We start from the raw sequence: 24,402 nt of genomic DNA, 5'->3' as shown, positions 1-24,402 counted from the left end.
GCTAATAATGAAAAATATAACCCTAACTTACAATAAAGATTTCAAATTTAGATGTTATTGCTTGGTTTCCGTATTAAGAAGTAAGGATTATTGAATAAACTAAAACTCTCAGCTTGAAAAAAGAGCTAAGTAAGGTGAGCTATCGCACAGATCCATTAAATTATGAATACCGAGAAGACAAATAGGGAAGTTGGACTTGAAGGTCTTAAAGCTCTTTTCCAACATAAATTATTCCATGATTCACTATTTCTCCTAATGTAAAAACTTTTGATGTTTGTCAGATATCTTGCTTGAAATAAATAAAACACTTTTTACACCTTATACTTAAATTGTGGAAGTCTTTTCCACCAGATATTGTAGCGCCCAAAAGCATGAAAGTGTTAAAAAAAGAACAGCATAAATTAATGAAGAGTAGATCCATCAATAGTTAATAAGTATAATGATGTAAGTGAAAACTCCAGTTAGAGAAGTCCCTAACCTGCAAATTGCTGGAAAATGTAAGGATACACTGGCATGAAAAGAAATTTTTAATTAGTTAGTTAGCTAGTTTATTTCTTAGATTAATCCCTCAGCCAATCTTTTTTACAAGTATCAAAGAGGGGGTTGTTTGACTGACCAGACCTTTGAACTGATTCAGATTAGCTCTTTTTATGTTCTTATGCATAATCAAATACATAATGTTCTTAACAAATATGTTGGCTTAGGGTTCATATGCCATTTTTACAATATTTACCCTATATATATTTTTTTTTTTTCTACTTTACTTTGTATAACCTTGCATATATATCACAGGTCTAAATACATGGAAACATTGTGTCTTAATTTGCTAGTGCAGTCAATTGAATGAACACTTATAAATACGTATTATAAATAATGTCTCTTATCCATCTATCGAAGCATTCTTGAAACTAAACTGGATGTATTTCATATTCACAAAGATTGTTCAAACAGAATTCTTAGTAAACAGTTTCTTCATAAAAAGATTTCTAATTATTTCTTTACCTATTTTTCTGCTGTTCCTAAGTCACCTAAATTACCTACAAGATTGGCTTTGTTTTCTTGTGTGATTTTACATAGGTTTTCTACATTTCCACATGGCAGCAACCTAAATCTTAGCTGCAATTCTAGGTTTTTTTGTTTGTTTTTTTTTGTTTGTTTGTTTGTTTGTTTGTTTTTTGTTTTTTTTTTTTTGTTTGTTTTTCACAGCATATGCTGTGGCCTGGAGGACTACAAGAAACACTGGAAAAATCTCTTCAGAGCTGGGGTAGCCAACCACCCCATGGCTCTTTTATTCTAAGCTCCATTATTGGAGACAGAGACAAGGCAGAAGTACATCTGACAATTTAATAAACCATGCTACATTTAGCAGCTTGACCTTCTGTATTTCAGCCGGCCTTGCAATCCATTACCCCTGCAATACATGTCATTTGTCCCCAGCTAGGACTCTGGTGCATTCACAACCCTCAAGTGTTTGGCTGCTGGTGCCCAAGGCTGGCTCTGACATGGGGTACCTGGGTGATCTGGGACTAGTCTGTAGGGATGACAAAGAGACGATAAAAGCCTTATTTGAGCCTTCCCCCTCTGCTCTCAGAAGCTGCTTTCAAGCTCAGGCCCTGGCCCTTGGTCCTTTCCTGTGCTGTATTTCTCTTGAAAGTCAAACAACTCAGTGCTTTCCTAGAGTTAATAATTAATAGCTTACACCAAAATAATTCTAAAAGAATCAACATACACTGCAGCATTCTTCCCAGAGGTATTTTTTATGCTTTTTGTATTCTGTGGGATTTCTCACACTAACAGTGTAGAGAGGAAGAAGCAGCAACAAATATAAAAATGAGTAAAATCACTAGACAGATGTGCAAGTCTTAAAAAGTGTAGTTCCTTTATATTCCATACACACTAGCAAATATTAATTTCAGTTTCATATTTCTATCAGTTTTAGCATGCATGCTAATTTTCTCAACTGTGCACTAGCACAGCATGATTTCTTTCTTTTATATGTGAATCACACCCTCCCAAAGTCATCTGTTACCTTTAGCAGATGTTACTTGATCCACGCTTTACAGCACTGTATTCTGGACATAACTTTTAATCAATTCAAACACAGTAATTCTACTGTCTGAGAACTGTGACCTTTCCATCTTCTGCTCTTTATTCCCCGTTCACTGATTATTTCCATGCAATTTGGTGTAGTTTAGACTTCATTATTCTACTTGGTAGCTCTACTTCATTACATATGTTTTTCTTTTCCCATATTCAATGGAGATTTCATGTACCTCAGGTTTTGAATGCAGTATGCAATTTTTTGCTACAGGCTTACTGCAGTGTGCATGTATTTGAGAAGAGAATTAGAAAACACTAACTTTTCCTCATCTCTTGCCCCCAAAACAAAACACGATTGCAAATGAACGACTAGAAGGAAGACACTGGTGATACTTCCGAATATATCTATTTCCTATGCACATGCAAAGCAAAGCTGAAGGTCCAGGCAGTATCATCTACCTCCTCATGTTCATGTGAAACAGGCTCATATTTCTTTCAAAGGAATTGTTGCACAAGTGAGTGTTCAGCAATGCAAGTAAGGTTTGAAATTCTATTGAAAATTTTAAATAAAAGATCAGTAAATGCTATATGAAGTGTTACAAATAAATATGAACAACAGAGTAAGGTAAAAATAATGCAACACGCAATTTTAATAGAATCATTCCAAGTATTAGGTATAGGTATACCATAAATGCTTTATTCCCTCTCAAAAAAGGCAAACTATTTGAAAATAATTGAGATTAGTGCTCTTAACTCATAAAGACACTTGCAGAATTTCTGCAGTAAGATGCATAGTATGTTACCTCAAAAACTTAAAAGAAAGACTGAGCTAGTAAATATGTATTTATAATACAGTCCTGGCAATCTTGAATTGGGAATGTTTCTTTCATTTCCAACTTTTAAGTGTTTAACAACTGTAATCATAATTTTGTACTGAGATATGTTTGAGTACACAATGCTTTCCCCTGCATATCCTCTTCTACTCCTTTCTTAAAATAAAATGGAGTTGATGACAACTGCTGCTTCCTGAGGTTATACTGTTTTGGAAAGAGAAAGGAATGATGAGAACTGAGTCCTTGCTGTCTATCAAATTGAAACTTGGATGAACCTAATCCTGGAAGTAGACAGGTCTGGGCTTCCCAGTTGAATGGTACAAGCAGTATCTTTTTAAAGTGCACCATAGCAAGTAACTTTTATATGAACTGTCTGTTCTGGAAAGAATTCCATTTTAATATAGACTATAAGAATCCCAAAATTTGATGTGCTCTGTTTTTTGCTTGGTTGGTTTTGTTTTGTGGTTTGTTAATGATGTTGGTGTGGTTTCGTTTTTTGACTCCAGCTTTTTAACTTCTTAACTTAACTTAACTGTCTTTGATTGGTACTAAAGGAAAAATGTTTGGATGGGGTACAATTGCTCAGTACTACAGTCATAGTAGGTTATATAGCAAGAAAAGTTTGCCTCTAATTTAATATAGAAATTACAGTGAAAAGCCTTTGTGCATTGAAATCTTTCAGCATTCAGAAATTTTACTTTGAATCTTTATGTACTGTTTTACATAGTTGCACATAAAGATTTCAATGAAATCTTTTTTCATTCAGTTGCTGCACTGTTGGTGACAGTTATGTCAGGTGAGATATTTGTTTCACTCAGGTTTAAATTAGATGTCAGCCAGTTAGAATCAATACAGTTACTCTAGCATAAAATAGAGAAAGATGATGATCCCAGAGATGGTGAGCAGAAGGATCACTTACCAATGCAAGTAAAAATAAGGGACAAAGTGGAGTTTTTGGAGGGAATTTCCAAAATAGCATAAAGATTTTTTTGGACACTTTATTATACCTAATGTAGAAAGGCCATGAGTCTCAGTCAGCAGACAGAATCCTTGTGATCCTGAAGAACAATAAGCAAAATAAGGTAAGATGTAGGTAGAAACCTACACACATGCTTTCTTTGTTCTTGTGTTACTCGCTCAACACAGGTAAGGAGTGGCACTGATTCCAGGTCAAGACATCCATATTTCTCTTAGGTCACATGATTCCATGGGCAACTAGTGTTATGTAAACAAGGAACCCTTCTTTCTTTATTTTTTCTTTTTTTTTTCTTTTTTTTTTTTTTAATGTTGTATCCTTCAGTCATTAGATTTAAATTATATTCCCATTTGTATTTATGCGTATTCAAAATAAGAATGAGAACTCCATAATGAATTAAAGAAATTTCTTCTGGGAAACAGCTGATTTATTTAGGTTGATTTTTCTGTATTAATAAGGGAGTGGAGAAATAGATGTTTTAAACATCCAATTTTCATAACACTGATGGACCATTGAGCAGATATTTCTGAAATTTTCAAAAATATCTAGAACTACTTGTAAGTGGAGATCAGTAATTGATATTAAAGTATCAAATATATATATATATATATATAAACATGTCGTAGTGTTCCATAATGAAAAGTAGCATTAAATATATGAAAAAAGGAAAATTCTATTATACTACTTCTTGAAATACAAGCATAATTCACATAAATGTATAGAGTGTTTATCAAAAGAGTAAAAATTTGTAATTTCACTGAGAATATGCCATGATGCAGTCTATAATATGGGCACTGGTCATGAAAGACTAAACTTTCTGTATCAATAGGGTAGGTCATGAAAATATGAATTCACAAAGAATCATTCTACTGATTTTCAGCCATTGTAGAATACCAACCCATTCTTTACAAAACAGGTAACTGAAAAATGTATGAAGTGTGTTTATTTGATGAAAAGTGACAACATGCATGTATATTTTTCACAATCAGTGTGAGCAACTATTTCTTTTTATTTTTTTTCTCTAAGACAAAACAGAAGCTTAAGAAATCCTTAACAGAACTAATTCCTTTTAAAATAATTTTTCCCCTTACTTTCTTCTTTCTTCTTTTTTCTTTTTCTTTTTTTTTTTTTTCTGAAAGTGCTTTGAAATATATTCTAAGTTTTTTTTATATATTAATTTCAAAGGGAAAAGTAGCTTCCAGAAAAGTAATCCATTTATCTTCTCAAATATGTTGACACTGACTGTAGTCAGTATGAAATGCATTCAGGTACCTAAACGACATCTTGTTTCTTGACATTTCATTTAATAATTTGGTCGTATGTCCATTCAGCGGTAAAAACCGCTATACCAATTTGGCAAAATAAGAATTTTAAAAGTGAAGTTGCATAGTTATAAACTTATAAATCTTCAAAACACACTTTTCTATGCACATTCATTTTTTCATTTATACTATTGCCAATAATATATCAAAAGTCAATTGAATATGTTGCTTACAGAAGTCCCATTTTTAGATCAAAAAAGTAACTAATAATAGAGGTATAACTGTTTTTGAACAGCAGTCATATTCTTATCATATTTTAGAATTATAACATTTTTGTATGCAGTTCTTCACTAAAAGTAGTTTTAGCAAAAAAAAAAAAATATATATCTATATATATCTATATCTCAGCAAACTACTACTAGTAGCTCATTTAATTTCATTCAGATCTCAGCTTCTTAGACTCTACAACTGTAAAATAGTAAATATGTTAATGCCATTAAATCTGTATAGAAAACACAATGCAACAGATTAGATGACAAGTGACATTTGCTTTTGTTTAAATTGAAGATTATATGTAACCTAAGTTTTTAATATAGAATAAGTTATTAACTAGTTACTCAATACAATCTTCCATTTGCTAAATATCAATACGGAAAGTGACACAAATTCCTTCTGTGGTTAATTTCTTTTACTTCAGTTTGAAACAGGACTGTTCAAGCCACAAATGAAGGATCAGAAAGCTTCTGCAGTTCTAGACTATAACTTTTACAGAAACAGCAGCATTTTTCTTATGCTAATAGAATCCAGTCTGAGCAGACTGATTGCTTTCCATTTCTAAGGTTAGACTCAACAAAGCAAATGTAGATTTTTATAATGCAGACATCTATAATTGAGGTTGCTATCTAGTCAATGAAAGAAAATAAACATTTCCACAAAAGTATTCCTTCTTTGGATATCTAAAATATATCAGGCAAATCCGTGTCCTAAAAATCCTTTTTTCTCCACTTCAAATAAGGCCCTAAGCATGAGCTGCTCAGATGTAGATACTCCTCATGCATATACAGTAGATTAAGTAATCCTCCAAGCCACATCCACAGTCATTGGTGTTTCAAGGTCTTATCAAGTTAAGGAGGTCCCCAAGAATTCTATCCCCAAGAAATCTCTGAAGTCATCGTGCACATCTCTATGGATTATGAGCATCTACTTCATCCTTTCTCAGACTAAAACACATTACACAGGCATGCAGCTCCTCAGCCCCTGGACATACTGTACACCTGCAGTCAGTGATGGTTAATCTCCATCAGTCTGCTGGCCATTCATTTTCCATGGTCTCCAAAAAACAAGGTCTCTTCCAGCATCAGTATCCTTCATATCATCTCCACCTTTCCTCTCCTTTGTCTCTGCAGAGAAAAATCCATCTAATGAATCTCAGACTCGTCATGGTTTTTCAGTGTTAGTAACTAGAAGGATGAAAATTGTATGGAAGAATGTTTAGTAGAAACATCAGAATACACAAAGAAATTTTTGTGAATAGACACAATTTGTAGGAAAAAGTTTCTCAGTAAACTACATTGTGTATTTGGGCATTTGTTTACATCAAAGCAGCCCTCTCTTCCCTTAGGAGTGAAGAGGTTTTAAGAAAAATTGTCCTTGATGGTTTTATAAATAGATAGAAGAGGATAGTGACTTATTCCAGAACAATGAAATTATTAAAATATGACTACATAGAAAACTGATGCTGGACAGCATAGCTCACTGATTCTAGCAAAATAAACAATTAAGTTATTCAGTACAAAGCTAAATACTAACTTACAAAAAAAGCAGAGAAAAAAGAAAGGAGCCCACAGAGTATATCTGATCTCCTGATACTAGAAGCTATGGAGTCACCCTGAGAACTTATACAATGAAGAGCTGCATTGCAGACTCTCAGCTCTAATTATATCTCATTGACTATTCTGTACAACACTTAAACCTTCAGTGAAGAAGCTCAGAAGAGTCCCTTGACATTATTTTCATTGTCCATTCACACTTTCTGAATTCCTGAATATAGCTTTTTATGTGTGACTAAGTGTCACAGGCAATGACAAGCAGGACTGTAATTTGCTTTCTTAAAACTGGTTGTCTGTTTCATTTAAAATGTTTTATAATACCCCTCCCAGTCCAAACACTCCTCCAGAAGGGCATATAAAACCCATAGAGCTTTTGCCTTTTTTGCTTGCTCCTTATAGGAACATCAGATTCTCTAGGACCTCTCAGATTGTACAAGATGTCTGTTATTTGGCACCTTCACAGAGCATCTGATGTTCATTAACTTTAATGGCAGGTTACACATCTGGGCAGACATGCATCTAAACTGAATCTCACCCTAAGATTTGTCTGAAATTTCTCTCCACTGTTCTTCAAATGTCTTTTGAGTGACACCAAGTGCTTTTGTCTAACATAATGGTGTGCAATGGTTCTAGGAATAGTTCACATAAAGAAGTGCTCTCAAAAAGCTGTATGAACAAGCACCAGACCTTTCTTTCTCTAACAGCCCAGTTTACCTTGCATTTTATTGCTGTACTTTTAAATGGCAGCATCCTCACACAGACTCAGACTACACTTCATAACATGTGAGGCATGCCCTCCACTTCCTGCAGTGGAAGAACACTACTCTGAAAGCTATTGCAAAGTCCTCAGATTATTTCAAACAGTTTTAATTCAGGAAGAAAAAAAAAAAAGAAAAAAAAAAAAAAGTAAAAATTCACCCACTAGATGAGAAACAAGTCCAAAACCCATGTAATGTGGACAATTAGCTTCTGCTAGGGGGAGCTGGCCCTCTGTTATGGATGTATACCACCTGGCTGAAGAATCCATTACTCTATTATTTAGGGCTATAGACCAAGTCAAATGGCTTAATATGTCTTACTGGTTAATAAAAAATAACCAAGATAAAGTTTCTAGAACTTTAATTCTCTTCACTGACATAAAAATGTGGAAATTCATTATTAAGTGATAGTAGATTTTTTTTTTTTTTTTACTCTCCAGATCTACAGGCAAGGTATGAGGATACTCTCTACAATAAACCAAAATATTGCTTGACGTTCCTTGCAAAAGGTTTTCATTCCATTCTTAACAGATTAGAGTAAGTGCAATTAGCATGATTAATACTTCATGCTGTTACTCTTTGCTTCTTCCACATCTAGTCAGTTGAGGCATGGACAATCTTTTGCAGGGAATGAGATCCACGATGACTATTGTACTCCAAACCTAAAAAACTCCACTTAAAACACTATGGTACACTTTGCAAGAAAGAAAAGTTGATGGACAGTCTTTGTTGACTTCTGATGGAAAATGTCAGTGACTTTGGGGACGAGGGGCAAGGTAAGACAAGGCAAGGTGAAGCAAAGTAAGGCAAGATTCTGCTGCTCTCTCTGAGAAATAAAAACTCCAGAGCTTAGTAATATGCTACTCAGTGAAAAATCTGAATAAAAATTACTGAATTAAAATAAACATGTTTTGTGTGTTACAGGATTCCTTTGGGATCTAGATAATTTCTTTGGCATGGTAATATTTCTAGTATTTGTACTGTGTAGTAAACTCTTAAAGGAAAGGGGTTTTTCAAGTTATATTCAACACTCTTTTTCAAGTAGATGTCATTGCCACGGCAATGTATACTTCATGCACTTTGTCTTTTCTTTTTTTCAAAAATAAAGTTTGATTGTGACTTGACTTAGCTTGTCATACATCTAACATTGATTTATTTCTCACTGATATCTGGTCCTCATTATCAAAGCATAAATAATATGTAAACATATATATGGGAGTGTGTGTTTTCAAGGAAGTTACCCATTACTCAGCAGTGAGTTGGAGTTAGTGATTGATATGATAAAAGCTGTTTGACATAGGGATTCTGTGTTGTTACATTTATGTCATTTCATTACTCACAGAAGTATTTTTTTGCAATTACTAACTACATTTAGCTATCAAAAAATTTCAAAACATCTGTTCAAGCATAGAGGGTATTTTTTTAGCCTACGAATGAACAAAACGTGAAAGATACTATGATGTAAGTCTAGAAGTATAAAGACAACTGAAACACTAATTTATTTAATCAAAAGAAACAATTTTCTTTAAGAAACCTAATTAAAGAACACTATTAAATAAATCCTTGCTTAGAAGTAAAATGACTATTTAAAACTCTTTCTTCAAGGTCAAAGAGAAAGACAAAAACTAACCAAAACAGACTTCCAACTTTTCCTTGCTCCATTAATTATTGGAACGAGAATAGATTGCTTTTTTTCAGTAAAAGATCATCAGTACAATTTTAGGTGGAAACATGCAGAAAAGGAAGTATTAAACAAGCAAAGCAGATTGAAACTAGGGCAAGCTGAGTATTTTAAAAGCAAAACTAAGCTTTTTCTGAGTGACATATCTGATCAAATGTTTCTTGTAGTCATATAGTGTCAGCATTTTACAAGAAATTCAGGACAAATCCCATACTTAGACAAGCTCATATTAACCACTGCCTAAGCAAAATAGCAAATGCTACTATTTATTTTCAGAAAATGTTTATGAATTATTCACTGATATAATTTTGTCCTTCTTAAGGGCTATCAATTTAACTTCCTTTGTACTTATAACAAAATAGGATGATAGATTCTGTTATGAGAAAAACAAAAAATATGTTTTGCAATATAGCAGAGGAAAACTATTATTTTAGTTCACTCATATAACTTCAACAAAAGTTGTACATCCACTAGTCAGGCCAATAGATATTGCTCATCTATTCTATAAGTATTGCATAAACATGACTTTTTTGCACTAATTCAAGAGAAAATGTTATGGTCTTGTAATCAGTATGCATTTAAGAAATATGACATCCTTTCTGACAGAACAGTCTTCACATGACAGTGCTCATGCTTGAAACTACCAAGACAATTATTGTGAAAGATTTTCCAGTTTGCAGACTACAAGTCGAAACCTTGCAGGTGTTATTTCTACATCCTGAACAAACAGAAAACATGTCAAGCTTCTAAGCATTTAAATGTAATCATTTTTTTTTTTCTTAATGAATCCACAACCGATGCATCTCAACATAAGTAGAGTTAAATCAGATATTAGTTGAATTATATACTTACACACATATGTGCACACATATACACAAATACAATCCTAAACACAAATACAGATATATGTCTCCCCCCTTCTGCAATCTGTTTTAACTAGAGTCAGCTCTAATTAAGTAATACAATAAGTTACTAGTGTTTAGTTCCTAGCTGGAAAGAAGAACGTGAAGGTGCTTGTAGCAGTGCTTTTGCCTCTTGTTGCACAGGCAACTTTAGGTTACTTACTTTCTAATAAGATAATCTTCACCTTAAGGGAGATATAACTCATATTTAAGCCAAGATCAAATAACCATGTAGAGATATTTTCAAAGTCTGTTGAGGGCTTTTCTCTTTTGTCCTTTAAAAGCTCCAGCAAGAAAAGCAGAAAGAAGAACAAATCTAGTGTACTAGGAGGATCAATAAATGCCATCAGAATTATTTTCTTTTAAAAATTCACCAGATGCTTATGTCCACATTTTATAAGGAATTAAATCCCTAGTTCAGAGGTTGGAACTTTTGTTCTGAATAGGGTCTTGCTCATCCTGAAGGACTGAAGTCATTATCTCCCGACAGAGGGGGAGATAAAGAGCACTGCTGCAAAGAGAAACATGACTACTCAAAGTAGTCTTAACAGTATTTAAGAAAATATTTAAACAAAACAAATAAACAAACAAACTAAAACTCATTTCTAGTATTATCCTGATTGATTTTTAACTGTTTTGTCTACAAAACCATCGTTAATTTCAACTGATAACAAGGCATGGAGATGTAGAATTGGGTCACTAGAGGCTTTTTTCAGTGCCTAGAGAAAGAGATTATAGCCTGCTGTTCTCTGGTTATCTATTTTGTGTTTTTCTAATGCTGCTGTCGTTTCTATTTCCTTATGATATGTTACATACACCTATGGGGTTGCGTTAATAATAATTAGGACATTGTAGGATACCAAGTTTCATGTATGGCTTTCATGTGAGTGACAACTAATTTCTGCTTCACTACTTTTATTACCAGTAGCATCTAATCTCTTTCCAAGGTTCTCCATAGTTAGTGAGCTTAATATAAAAAGTCTTTGAAACAGTTTTAAATTTGCACATCTCACAAATGAAGATAGGGAGGTCATATTTACAGCAGGACTGTGTATTGAAAATGTAGAAGTCAGGCAAATTAAGTTCATGAAATCTTAAAGTAACAAGTTCTGTATGTATTTGGTAACTTCATTATTAACTCCATGGAGATGCTTAAGTAATGTTCCAGCAGTAGTGTTTATTTCCTTTTCAGAAATTCTGCTCTCTTTGTGACATGGTTGAAAGATAAATACATAAATATAAAAAGAAATAAAATGCCTCTAAGGTAAAATGTTCTGAAATCTTACTGTCAAGAAACTAACACGATGTGGAAGTTAGAAAAAATATCTCTAGATCCTTTGTTTACTTCGCTGAAGTGTCTTTTTCCATTCTGTCTCTTGGAAGAGTTTCCTCATCTTTCATACTTAGAATTCAAATATAAATTCTGTAGGAGAATAAGTTGTTTATTAATTTATTTATTTATTTTAGGTATTGCCTGGTATTCAGTGCTAGGATGCATGGAAACAGTTCAAAGCTGTGTCAGGAGAGGTTTAGACCTCTGTTGAGGTTATGATTTCAGGGTGACAATAAAACCGTGGCAGATGTATTGTTAACCCCCTCTCCCCTCCTTTCCCTCTTTAGCTCCTCCCTCTCCCCGCTTCTCACTAAGGACAGGCGATCGGAAGGGAAAGAAGGACAGAGGGAAGAGAGTTGGAAAAAATTAAAAATGTTTTACTAATGCTACTAATAAGAATAGAGAAAATAATACAAAATATACAAAACCAATCTCGAAAGCCCCAGCAACTGCAGAGCCGGCACTCAAAGACCTGAACTGAACTCAGCAGCGAATCGGAACTGGAATCAGCCTGTCACTAGGTCTCAGTTCGCAGGGACAACTAGCAAGATCCTCTCCTAATGCCAACCATAAGGAAAAAGGGATGAGATCCTCGTGATCTCCCACTTCTATATGAAGTATTCACGTGAACAGGATGTTATACTCCGTTGGTCAGTTTCTTGGTCACCTGTTTCTTGTTGTCCCTCTCACGAGATGTCCTTTCATTCTGATCAATAACCTCTCATTCCATTGCTGTGTTTACCATAACATGTATCTGGTTTTCCAGGAAAATGCAGCTAATATGAAAGCTTTAGCTGACAGGCAAATTCACTAAAAGAGAAACTTGTTTTTAACAAAACCAGGATGACTTGATATTAGGAAACATTTCTTTACAGATATGGTGATCAAATGCTGGAACAGGTATCTCAGAGGGTTGGTGATGCTCCTTGCTTGTCAGTGGTTTAGAGGCAGTTGGACAATATCCTTAATAATTTGCTTTAACTTTTGGTCAGCCCTGAAGCTGTCAGGCAGTTGGGCTAGATGATTATTGTAGGTCACTTCTAACTTCTATCCTATCCTATCCTATCCTATCCTATCCTATCCTATCCTATCCTATCCTATCCTATCCTATCCTATCCTATCCTATCCTATCCTGTTCTATTTATTTATTTCACTAAATCACTCTTAGTATTCTTATTGCTATTTCATTCATTTTCAATATCTCCTAGGGTAGGTGGTCATGGTATTCAATTGCGTCTGGCAGTTAGAGATTATGCATAAAATAGTATAGTGAATTCTGATTAATTTCTCTGTTCCTATACACTGGAATTTGTTTGGGTGTGTGCAAGTACTGTTTCCCACACATCTAAGCCACTAACTGTACTGTCATAATATTATAAGCCCTTTATAATTACACAGTGGGAAACATATGCTATATAAGGTAGTTTGATATTATAGGTTACAGTAGGTTGATGTACCTTGATGAAAGCAATGAAACATCAATAAAAGTATAAGGGAGTACCATCCTCCTTATATTATATGTTACAAGAGGTGCAAACCATTTATTCTGATTTGCAATATTAGAAAAAACAGTTTGTATTTGTGAATAGCTTGTTGTGGTCTTCATACTGTTATTTCCATATTAAATATTATTTTAATAGTGAATGTGTGACACACGCATATACCTATAGATTAACATACAGGCAAGAATGGAAAACCATTCCCCATATTAGAATAAGAACACATAGCGAAGTCTCTTTTCCTATACACTGGAATAACGTGGTCCAAGTAGAAACAGGTAATTACTGAAGTCCATTGTAAAATCTCTATTCATTTCATTGTGGTAAAAATTCCATTCCACTGTATATATTCTTTATTTTAACATTAATCTTCACGTACCTTTTCATAAAATTTGTAGATTTAATATTTTCCCTACCTATTTTATCCTGGTTTAGTTACTTTTCCCTTCTTCCCTTCTGCTTCCATCTGATAATCATTTTCACATGTACCTAGCCACTGAAATAAGGGTAGCTTGAAATCTAGTAATAATATGTACAGTCATTCAAGACGTCTGCAGGGACACTAAGAAGAGCTTAGTAAAAGCTTATACTCCAGCATTACATGATACTCTTGTGACTGCTAAGAGGTCCTCCTCTCCACGCAAATCACCCTGTCATGCACAGTCAAGTATCAGTGAAACTGTGCCAGTTACTGAAGAGATTCAGGATGTGGATACACCACTGTCTCTCTCATACTTTGTGCACCTCCAGGAGAAAAACATGTGAGAATGCTGCAGCCTGTTTGTGTGGAAACATAGACTGGTATACTGGACTGACTTGAAGGAGCCAGTGTGGAGGAATGTGATAACATTAAAGGCTGCTTGGGATGCTCTCTGGCACTGGTACCAATTGGCATGGGATTGTACCCATCTGAAACAGCATGACCAGTGTAAATTTCTTATGAGAATTGTCTTTGGCTCATGGTATCTCCTGAGCCATACCTGGGAATTGTTTGGAAGAAAACCAGTTTGTTCAGGACAAAATGATGATGGGAATCGTGATAACAATAAAACAGCACAAATGCTTTCTATGAACATTAATTGTTGGTGTTCAGCATATAGCCAGTTTAAATTAATTTAAATGAATAAAAAAAAAATCACAATAGTAAATTTAAGTAGGAGATTCCAATTGTCAGTGTTTTTGATCGGGATTTCAAAGATAATCATAATAGAACAGGCAAACAGCTTTCAGAATCAGTTACGTTCTCATTGATACATTATTTTATAATTCACTGAAATCTCTGAAGGTGAAGTTATTTGATATGGGATTTTCATCCTGTCACCTTTAAATTTGAGGGTTTGCTTTGTTGTCTCCAATATGCTGAGAGAAAATGTAGTTTTGATTCTTCTCCCTGTTTTTACTGTGGTAACCAGAGAAATCAGATGCTGATTCAAAAAAATAAATGGCACATGTCTCTTCATAAAATAACAAATGTAGCACAGATTATACATCACTATTACGTAGTTGATTTCTGGATAATTTAGTCATTACTTCTAAATGAATGCTGTATTTAAAGACAAGGACAGAAAAAATGACTTTGAAATAATACGGGATTTTTTATATATTGAACATCAAATATACAGTTAATTAGATAATTACATTTCACTTATATAGTTGTGCAGTATTTATCCATCTCTTAATACTGTAACTTTTCTAATGTCACTTAGACTTCACTGTACCCACTTTTACAAAACGTTTCGCTGATATAGCCCTTATGTCATCTAGATTTTTATAACAATTCTGTTTATCTTAATTTACTGTGCTGAAAGGCAGTACCTGCTGCAGTACTTCTTCAGAATCTTTAAAAAAAAATTAACATAGGGCAATGGGGTGGGTTGACCTTGGCTGGATGCCAGGTTCCTACCAAGCTGCTATGTCAATCCCTTTTCCCCACTGTACAGGTGAGAGACCATATAACAAAACACTCATGGATTTAGATAAGGACAGGGAAATCATTCATCAATTACTGTCATGGGCAAAACAGACTTTAGGAACTTTAGGAAACTTAGGAACTTTAGGAAAATTAATATATTTTATTACCAATCAAATAAAAGTAGGAAAATGGCAAAAATAAAAAACTAAATCTTAAAACACTTTCCCCTTGTGGCTGTTGCACTCTCCCACCTATCCACCTTTCCTTCGATGTGGCAGTTGAACGCACATCCCCCTCTCCTTCAACACATCCCCCTCTCCTTCGATGGGGCAGTTAGCCAGGAGAGGAGGGGAGGTACCGAGAAGTCAGGAAGCTTCTGGGTTGCCCATAGCCAGAGTGGTGGTGGTGTAGAGAAGCCAAGGAGCTTCTAGAATGCCCACAGCCAGGTCTGATCAGACTATAAAAACAGGGTGCCCACTGAGGGTCCCCTTTGTATGGTCTTCTCGGAGCCATGGGTCTGCCAAAGCCAAGAAACCCTCCCCTTAGACTGGGACACTGTCTAAGGTAACTTCCCGGCCTCACCTCCAAGTGTGGGTGAGTGATAACTTATTAGATATATCCTTGAATAACTCCTTGCTGAAATCAGGCAAGTGTATTTCCTTGCTGGATAAGCAACTGTATTCATCGCCAAACTTAGGTGAGTGTAGTATCCTGAAGTCAGACGGCTCTGGCTTTGTTTCTTGCGAGTGCATGTATGCATGCTGTGGATTTTCATTATTCTTATTTGCTGTACCCCAATAATCTCAACTGATATCCAAACCTGTATTTTATGTTACCGGAGTGCTAACTAATTGTATAAACCCCATTTCTAATTGGTTGTTTTGCCAGACTCTCCCAGCCAGAATAAAAGCCTGGTTTGGACCTTGTTTGCCCCCCCAAAACTGATTTTGGGGTGCCTCTGTGATATCCCCTACAGAAGGCTCCCTGCTGCCAACACACTGCCATGCAAACCCCATATGGGGGAAAAATATGTTAAAAAGTGTGCACGTATTAGGTACGTATTTATACATAATTTATTCTATTGAAATTTAAACTGAAAGCATATATCAGCTCTCATGACGGTAAAAAAAATGAAATAAAAATTATAAGGATATTTCATTTTTCTTGAACCAAATATTACACATACAGGAAATTCAGATTTACATTTACCCATAAAAGCAGTAAAAACAGGTGAGATAAACAAAGCAATCAACCTACCTAATTCTAATTCTGTACTGTAGAAATGTGTTTATTGGTAAGGTACTTCAATACTTGTGAACCCAGCTCAGACTGAAGTGTGTTTTTAAAAGCCTGCACCTGACTTTGTTTCAGCTAATTTTTGCACTTCAATGAGTCTTTTAAATCAAGAATGAGTTTGTCCATGGTTGTCTCCAGGCAGAGAATTTGCTAAGAAGGGGTCTCGTGCCCACTTATCCTTCCATTTATGGACACTGGTTGGTATGTCTTGTCATCCTGTGTCACACACAGCATCACAGAATGTTAGGGATTGGAAGGGACCTCAAAAGATTATCTAGTCCAATCCCCCTGTCAGAGCAGGAACACCTAGATGAGGTTACACAGGAAGGCACCCAGGCGAGTTTTGAATGTCTCCAGAGAAGGAGACTCCACAACCCCCCCTGGGTGCGGTCTGATACAGACAAAATCTGATGATTTCACAGGTCTCTCTTCCACTTAATCCTGGGGTAGAATCACCTTTACAGAGAGTGGACACATACTGTAAGATGAAAAAAGTCAAATCTTAAGGAGGCTGAATAATACTCTCAAGAAACTACCTTTGATAAAAGGAGCATATAGAGTTCCTTGTATCCTGCCTCAAACACCTAAACTGAGTACACAAAATTAGATGGGATTATTCAAGTAGCATGATACAGAGCATCCAACAAGGAACAAGGTCATTGATCTTTCTAAAGCAAGTGACATTTGAGCCAGATAACTAAATTAAAAGTGGTTTTGACCTTTATTCTTTCTTACATCTTAACCATTATAATAAAGAAAACTGCTGCCTGCAGGTAAGCTGTAAAGGAATGACAAGTTTCACAAGTTGTCTGGTATAGCAGTGGTTTTCTTTTTATTGTTAGAAAACTAACATTAGCCTCTGTCATTATAAACATTAGATGTAATTATCAATACTTACAGCAACGATAACCATTTCTTCCCCAACTGTGCTTTTTATCCAGCATACCTGTTAATTTTAACTGTATGAAACTTTCAGTGTTCACAGTGTTCTCCCATTTATATTAAAAATGAATAAACTAAAAGTAGTGATAAAATTAAATATATAAATTAACCATATAGTTTAAAACATCTATATTACAGACAGTACTTAACTCCTTAAAACTGTAAAAACGAACAAACAAAAATCTAAATTCAAGCTGTAAGCAGTCTGAGAGACTTTTGGAGAGCAGGAAGAAAAATAAAAAGGGCTTCTACAGGTACACAAGACAAAAGAAATTGTGCCTCTCCAATAACTGACATAGACGGTCTGGAGACAATCAACATGGAGACAACTGAAGTCCTCAACAACTTCTTTGCCTCAGTTTTTATTGGGAATTGCTCTTCCTGACTGTTTCCAACCCTTGAATCTCAAGGCAGAGGCTAAGGGAATGAAGTCCTACCCACTTCAAAAGATCAGGTTTGAGACCAGTGAAGGAACCTGAATATGCCAAGCTCATTGGAACCGGATGAGATATATCCCGGGGTCCTAAGGGAACTGGCAGATGCAGTTGCTAAGTCACCGTCCATCATATCTGAAAAGTCATGTCGGTCAGAGAAAGTCCCCATGGACTGGAAAAAGGGAAACATTGCACTCATTTTTTAAAAGGGCAAAAAAGAGGACTCTGGGAACTACTGACCAGTCATCCTCACTTCTGTGCCCAGTAACATCATGGAGCAGATTTTCCTGGAAGACATATTGAAACATATGAAAGACAGGGAGGGGATTAGAAGCAGTCAAGATGGCTTTACCAGGATCAAATCATGCCTGACTATTCTAATGGCATTCTAAGATAGTGCAACTGAATCAGTGAACAAGGGAAGAGTTACAGATGTCACATACCTGGACTTCTCTAAGGCCTTTGACACAGTCCCACACAACAATTTTGCCTCTAAATTACAGAGATGTAGATTTGATGAATGAACTGTTAGATGGATAAGTAACTGGTTGGATGGCTACATTTCAAAAGTTACAGTCAATGTCCACATGGAGACCAGTAGCAAGTAGTGTCACTCAGTAATCCATATTGGACCTGTTGATGTGCAATACCTTTGTTGAAGACACAGACAGTGGGCTCGGGTGAACCTTCAGCTAGTTCACAGATGACACCAAGCTGAGTGGTTCAGTTAGTATGCTAGAAGGAATGGATGCCATCCAGAGAGACCTTGACAAGCTCAGTAAGTGGTCCAGGCAAACTTCTTCCTGTTAATTTCTTCTCTTATATGCCTCTATTACTTTGGACTATGATTTCTTGATTATACAAAAGCTTTGGATTTTTAAACAAATATTAAAAAGAAATAAATGAATGAACAGTCTGATAAGATGTTTGTAAAATGTTAGAGTTATCATATATAGATCAAGATAACAGATTTGTTTTTATGATTTTTTTTTTTCTGCTATTTGGAATGATTTTTTAAATTAACATGAAGACTTCAAAAGACAGAAAGTGTGTTCCATGTTTCTCAAAAGAACCAGGGAAATAAAATGTAAAATCTGCTTAATAGAAATAGTTCTTGAAGTACTTTTAAGAAGGATTAAGAGTAAACAAGAGATTCATTGTACAGAATTAATTCCCAGTTCAGAGATGTGGGTTTATTACTGTGTTAGATGCCAGGTTGCAACTTCATCTTAGTGCTAATTTAACAGAATCCACTGTTTCCAATGTCATCTTCCAATTGTCTTGCTACTGTTACTTTGCCAGCAGAACTTTGCTGCACAGAGGCAGTTATTGTTCCATTTGGTGACACAGACAACACAATTTTCTCTATACTTCCTACAGCTTTAGTGAACAAGGTCTATTTCAATTTAAACTAGTACATTTTTTTTTCATGGTCTCACTAACGAATTACAGTTTTGCTTTTCTTCTTCTGAAATACATGATTGATTAATAACCACAATTCTAGACAATGTTCCAACAATTTTTAATACATATCAGATAGACCAGATTGTCTAGATTCCTGTCCAGCTGGATTTTGAAATATACTCTTGGGACAGAGATTTTGCTACCTCCCTGGGCAACCCATATCAGCATTTGACATTCTCACAGGAACGATTTTTTTTGTGTGTGTTTAAGCAGAATTTCAGAGTATGACCATTGCCTCTTTTCTTCACTGGGTATTACTGAGAAGAGTTTGGCTCTACCTTGACTACATCTCCCTCACCTTAGATAAAATCTCTCTAAGTCTTCTCTTCCCCAAGCTGAACAATCCCAGCTCTGTCAGCATCTCCTTGTATGACAGATGCTCCAGCCCCTTTAAGCCTAGCACTTTGGAATGGACCAATTAAAACAAAACAAAACAAACAAAAACAAAACTAAAAAACCTCAACAAAACAAAGCAAAACAAACAAACAAAAAAACCAAACAAAATCAAACCAAAAAAAGTGCAACCAACCAAAAAAAAAACCACAAAAACCAAAAACAAATGAAAAAAAATCAGAATCATTCATATCATCAAAGCCTCCATTTTCCATAACTCTGTGGTTCATTATGGGCTGTGTACCTCCTGTGACCCTTCCCTACATACGGCAAACCTTGGTCTGTTGAAAAGAACTGAGAATTTTCCTTAAACTTCCCCCTCTGTAGCTTGTGCTCCCACTGGACTTAATCAGTAGCACTCCCTCCTGCTCCTGCTCCTGCTTGTGGACCACTTACACAACAAGGACAAAGATACTTTCACAGTCTGGCCCTCTATTTCTTATTTTCATTTGAAGCCTTTTCCTACAATCCTCAAAGAAACAAAGCTGCTCCTGAAGTCAGTGACTGTGCCTGAAGCAAGGCAGATGCACGTGTTCTCCCACAGACACATTTAGTTTCGAAAGAGGAAATATTTTAGCACTGACAGCTGCAGATGGAAGTATTAGGTATTCCTTACATGCCTAAGAACCTTTCCCCTTTAGCTGAACTAATCCTCCTGCTGTCTTGCCTTGGGACAGGTTCTTCTGGGACCTGTCAGGTGACCTTATATAGTGCTTTCTAAGCTGGGAAAACACTGGAAATATTTGTAAGTCTAAACATCACACATTGCAGAAGAATTTAGTGTCTTAAAACAGAAAAGCTTCCACTGTTTCTTTCCTAAGCTTTCCTAAGTAGATTTCTGCTGAAATATCTTGTTATTGGACTTCTAATGTGAAATAAATTTACACTATTCAGAATAGCCAAAACAACCTTTTAGTGTGAACAGTATCAAACCAAACAAATTATCTTATTTTTCCCCCAATGACACCTAGTTTTCTAAAACAATCTTGTTATTCACAGTATAATTTTCAGCAGACTGACATTTTGAGTGGAAGATACAATTCACTCAGGAACAGTAGAACTGTCCAAGTAAACGTATTTCTCTTCATTGATTACAGAGAATGACTGTGTTTTAACATAGGTGCCTCAGTCGATTAAAGCACATTCAAATCAGTGGCCAAAAAATTGTCCAGTTTTAACAATTTATTTTGATTGGTCTATAAATTAAATCAGTACACTGAGTGAAAATCATTTTACTCCTTTCAGAAATTGACTTGCAGACACTTAAGAAAATCAATGGAGGATCTGACTCAAGTTACGTGGTAGTTCCTGTAAAGATACAGGTAAAACTTGAGCAGCACACATTGAGTAAAGGATTGTTTAAATGAACAAATACGTGCTTAAAACTGTGGCACAGTTTTAGATAAATGCTTAAAAAACATAACCCAGAAGGTGTCCAGAACCTAAATAAGAAGAGAGGATCATACTCTTCAAAAGGAAAACGTACTGTTTTAGTCCCACAGCTGAACAATGTTCTTATGTTATAATAGAAAAATATGTGCTTTCATAAGTTTTCTTATTTTCATTTACATTTTTAGAAAATTTGTCTTTATGTCACAGTGTTTTGTGACCTTCCTGCCTATTTACTCAGAGAACTTTAATAATAGGAAAAAAAAATGAGGTGTTTTTCCTAATAACTCAAAGACTTATAAAGTTTTTCTGTCTTCTTATGAAGTTTATTATTTCACAGGTTCTTGTTTTGTTTTGTTTGGGTTTTTTATTTTATTTTAGGAAATATAATGGTTAAGATAAAAATATTGATTATACAAGCAGTTTATCTTAAAATTTGTGGAACCTTTAATCAGCAGTTTTTCTGAACGGTTTTATAATATTCAGTAAAATGATTATGCTGCTCAGAGTTAGATGTTGCCCACAGGAAAAAGGCTAAAAGGAACCATTTATTAATAGTTACTGTGCTTATATATTGTTTAGAACATAGGTACTGTAAGTGCTGTCACATTAAATTTCCAATATAAGGAAAACATCCCAAGCTACAACCATTTTGCAGTGTTACTGAGTCCACGTTGCTGGATTTGTTTGTTTTGTTTGAGCTGTTAAAAAATAATAGCTAATTAGTCACCTTGGAAGTGAATCGTTGGTACTCATTTGCAGACTGCATTACATGACTTACTGGTAAATACATAGAGAACAACCTTATAATATATGCTTTTAAAAAGGGTCTTTTTGATTGTTGACTGCTTATAGTGTCCCCTGTATAAAATTAAGGAACTGGTACAAAATCCTTTAGAGTTATAAAGTACTTCATTTATGAGTTAGATTTATCAAAAAGAATTATCATTTAAATCAATACAGTGTGAGATACCAATATACATAGTGAGAGAAAGATGAAAAAATTCAATACAAATGCAAAAATATAATGTTTCATGGCAATATTAAGGTACTTATATACACCAGAATCTTTAATTTCTTTAACTATGTATAATTTCTATATATTTTTCAAGACTGCACGTGTAATAGAAGGAGGGGAAGGAGAGAGGGAGGGAGAAAAAAAAAAGAGAAAAATACTCTAAAAAATGTAAAATGTCATTACCATGATAAAAAGCAGCTTGATAAGACATCTTTAATTTTCTTCACAGGCTTCCCTGACTGTTTTTCAATCAAAAAGTATTGTGTCAAAGTATTTTGAGAACCTCAAACCTCCACAGACTTGTTCTGACAAGAGGAGAAAGAAAAAGCAACCAAACATGCATTTAACTGCTATCCAATAATTGTCTGTCTCTCTTTGATAAATGCTATTGGCCGGAATATAATTTAAGTTCAAAAGTTAGTTGTTTAAATATGAATAAAACTGTTATCTGGTTTAACAGATACATCCAGTATATAAAAATAAGTTTGATAAAGCTGACAAATTTAATATCATTTTTGCAATATATGTATACTATGTGAACATCAGCCAACTGAAGATTCTGTGTATTAAGATGCAAAAGGAGATATCATAATTATTACTTCTGCTAAATATATTGTGTGTTCATTTTTTAATTTTCATTTTGCAATTAATTTCATAAATTTTATTCTAATATATTTCTTTTTACAAAAAGGAGGGAATTTTTTAATCAAATTATTATTTTTAGGGCATGAGTAATGTGTGACTAAGTGCAGAGTACATTTGTGGTCAGGGAGAGCTAATCATCACTGGCAGCTCTAGTCAAAAGATTTTGGAAAAGGGAAGAAGAGAGGAGGGGGAAAAAAGGTAAACATAAACTTGACTTCCATGTCCTAAGTAGTCACTTTTACACAACTGCAAAGGCCATGGAAATGAAGAATCACTTCATTACTGCATACAAACCAGGAATTTAAATAATATAACTTTCATAAAGCAAAGTTTGAAGATATTATTTTCAGAAGATCTCTAAAACTAGTCACAGAAAGTGATCTTTTCTTTTCTTTGCAGCTGGGGTGAGCTGACCGGACCAAAAAAGTCTGGAACTCTTTGGAAGCTTAGAAGCACACTCTGCAGATATTTGGCAATTTTTCTTGTTCTTTGAATCTTCTTGTTTACACTTAATGTCATTTCTGATTAGTAGTTCAGGAAACAATATCACTGTTTTGCATTTTGAGATTGCTAACCATTGGGGGAAAAAATAAATAAATAAGTAAATAAATATATAAAAAAGAGTAATTTTTTTCTGCATGGGCACTTTGAAACATTCTTCTTTATATCTTGTCATATAGAGAAGGTAAACATCTTCTGCTTCACTCTGAAGGGGATTCATATCATCTGACTATAACAATTTAAAAAGTAGTTATCTCCTGTAAGCTCCACAGACAGTGTTATTTAATAGGTGGCCAATGTGACACTGCTATTCCATACAATATCAGAAGGTCATTCAGAAACAAATAAAACAAATAAGTGCATACTAAAACCCCAGACAAACCACAAAGAAGCACATTAGCATATGGCATGTGTAACGAACATGATCTACCATCAGACAAATACAGGACTTTGCTCTCAAATGTCGTTAGTGCCTAATTAAATTTTTCAATGAAAATGTCAAAATTCTTATTTTCTAAAGAAATAAAATTATTTTTATTTAAGCAGTAATTGTGTACTTATTACCATCTTTCCTATGAAAAATCATTTCAAGTTTCATGCAAGGAAGAGTCAGACTTACCATGGACAATAAAAAGGCCTGAAGTGCTTTAGATGACCCTTTTTTAAAATATGAGTCACCCATTCCCTCCTATGGCTGACCTCCTTCAATAAATAAATACAATCTAGAATACCAGTATTCCAGAAATGAAAGTAAAAAAAAAACATTTAAATTCTCTCTCACTTCTTGAATAAAACTTATTCTGACATAAAGACAATGACCTTTCAGTAAAATGTTAAAGGTCTGTTCATTTCCCCCTTTAAATCCATTAATCATAACTCAGTTATATAAGTATCATAGTCAATAATACTCGACACAAAAACACCAAAGATGCTTGTCAAAAATAGCAATTTAAAATTCTATCTTTGTGCTGGAGCCTACATCTTAAGTTCATTTTCTCCAGACTTCATGAAAATCAAAGTCAGAAGAGTATACTTTTTAAATGTACAGTCTATAATCTGCAAGCAAATTTGGAATTTTTTTGAGGAAGTATCCTATAATTAGCTGACTTGACTTTGAATGTCTTCTTTTTGAAAACTCTGCAGTGTTTCCTGTTTCTTGGAGATCTTTTTGCAATAGCAGGTTGCTATGCTTATGCAGTTCTGTACCTTTCACATACACTTGAAAATGACTGCTAATAACTCTTAAGTATATTTGAAATAGACTTAGTACCCTTTGTTTGTTTGTTTTTAATTTC

This window comes from Patagioenas fasciata, chromosome 1 (assembly GCF_037038585.1).
Source record: "Patagioenas fasciata isolate bPatFas1 chromosome 1, bPatFas1.hap1, whole genome shotgun sequence".
NCBI classification, from domain to species: Eukaryota; Metazoa; Chordata; class Aves; order Columbiformes; family Columbidae; genus Patagioenas; species Patagioenas fasciata.
This window is presented reverse-complemented; position numbering follows the sequence as displayed.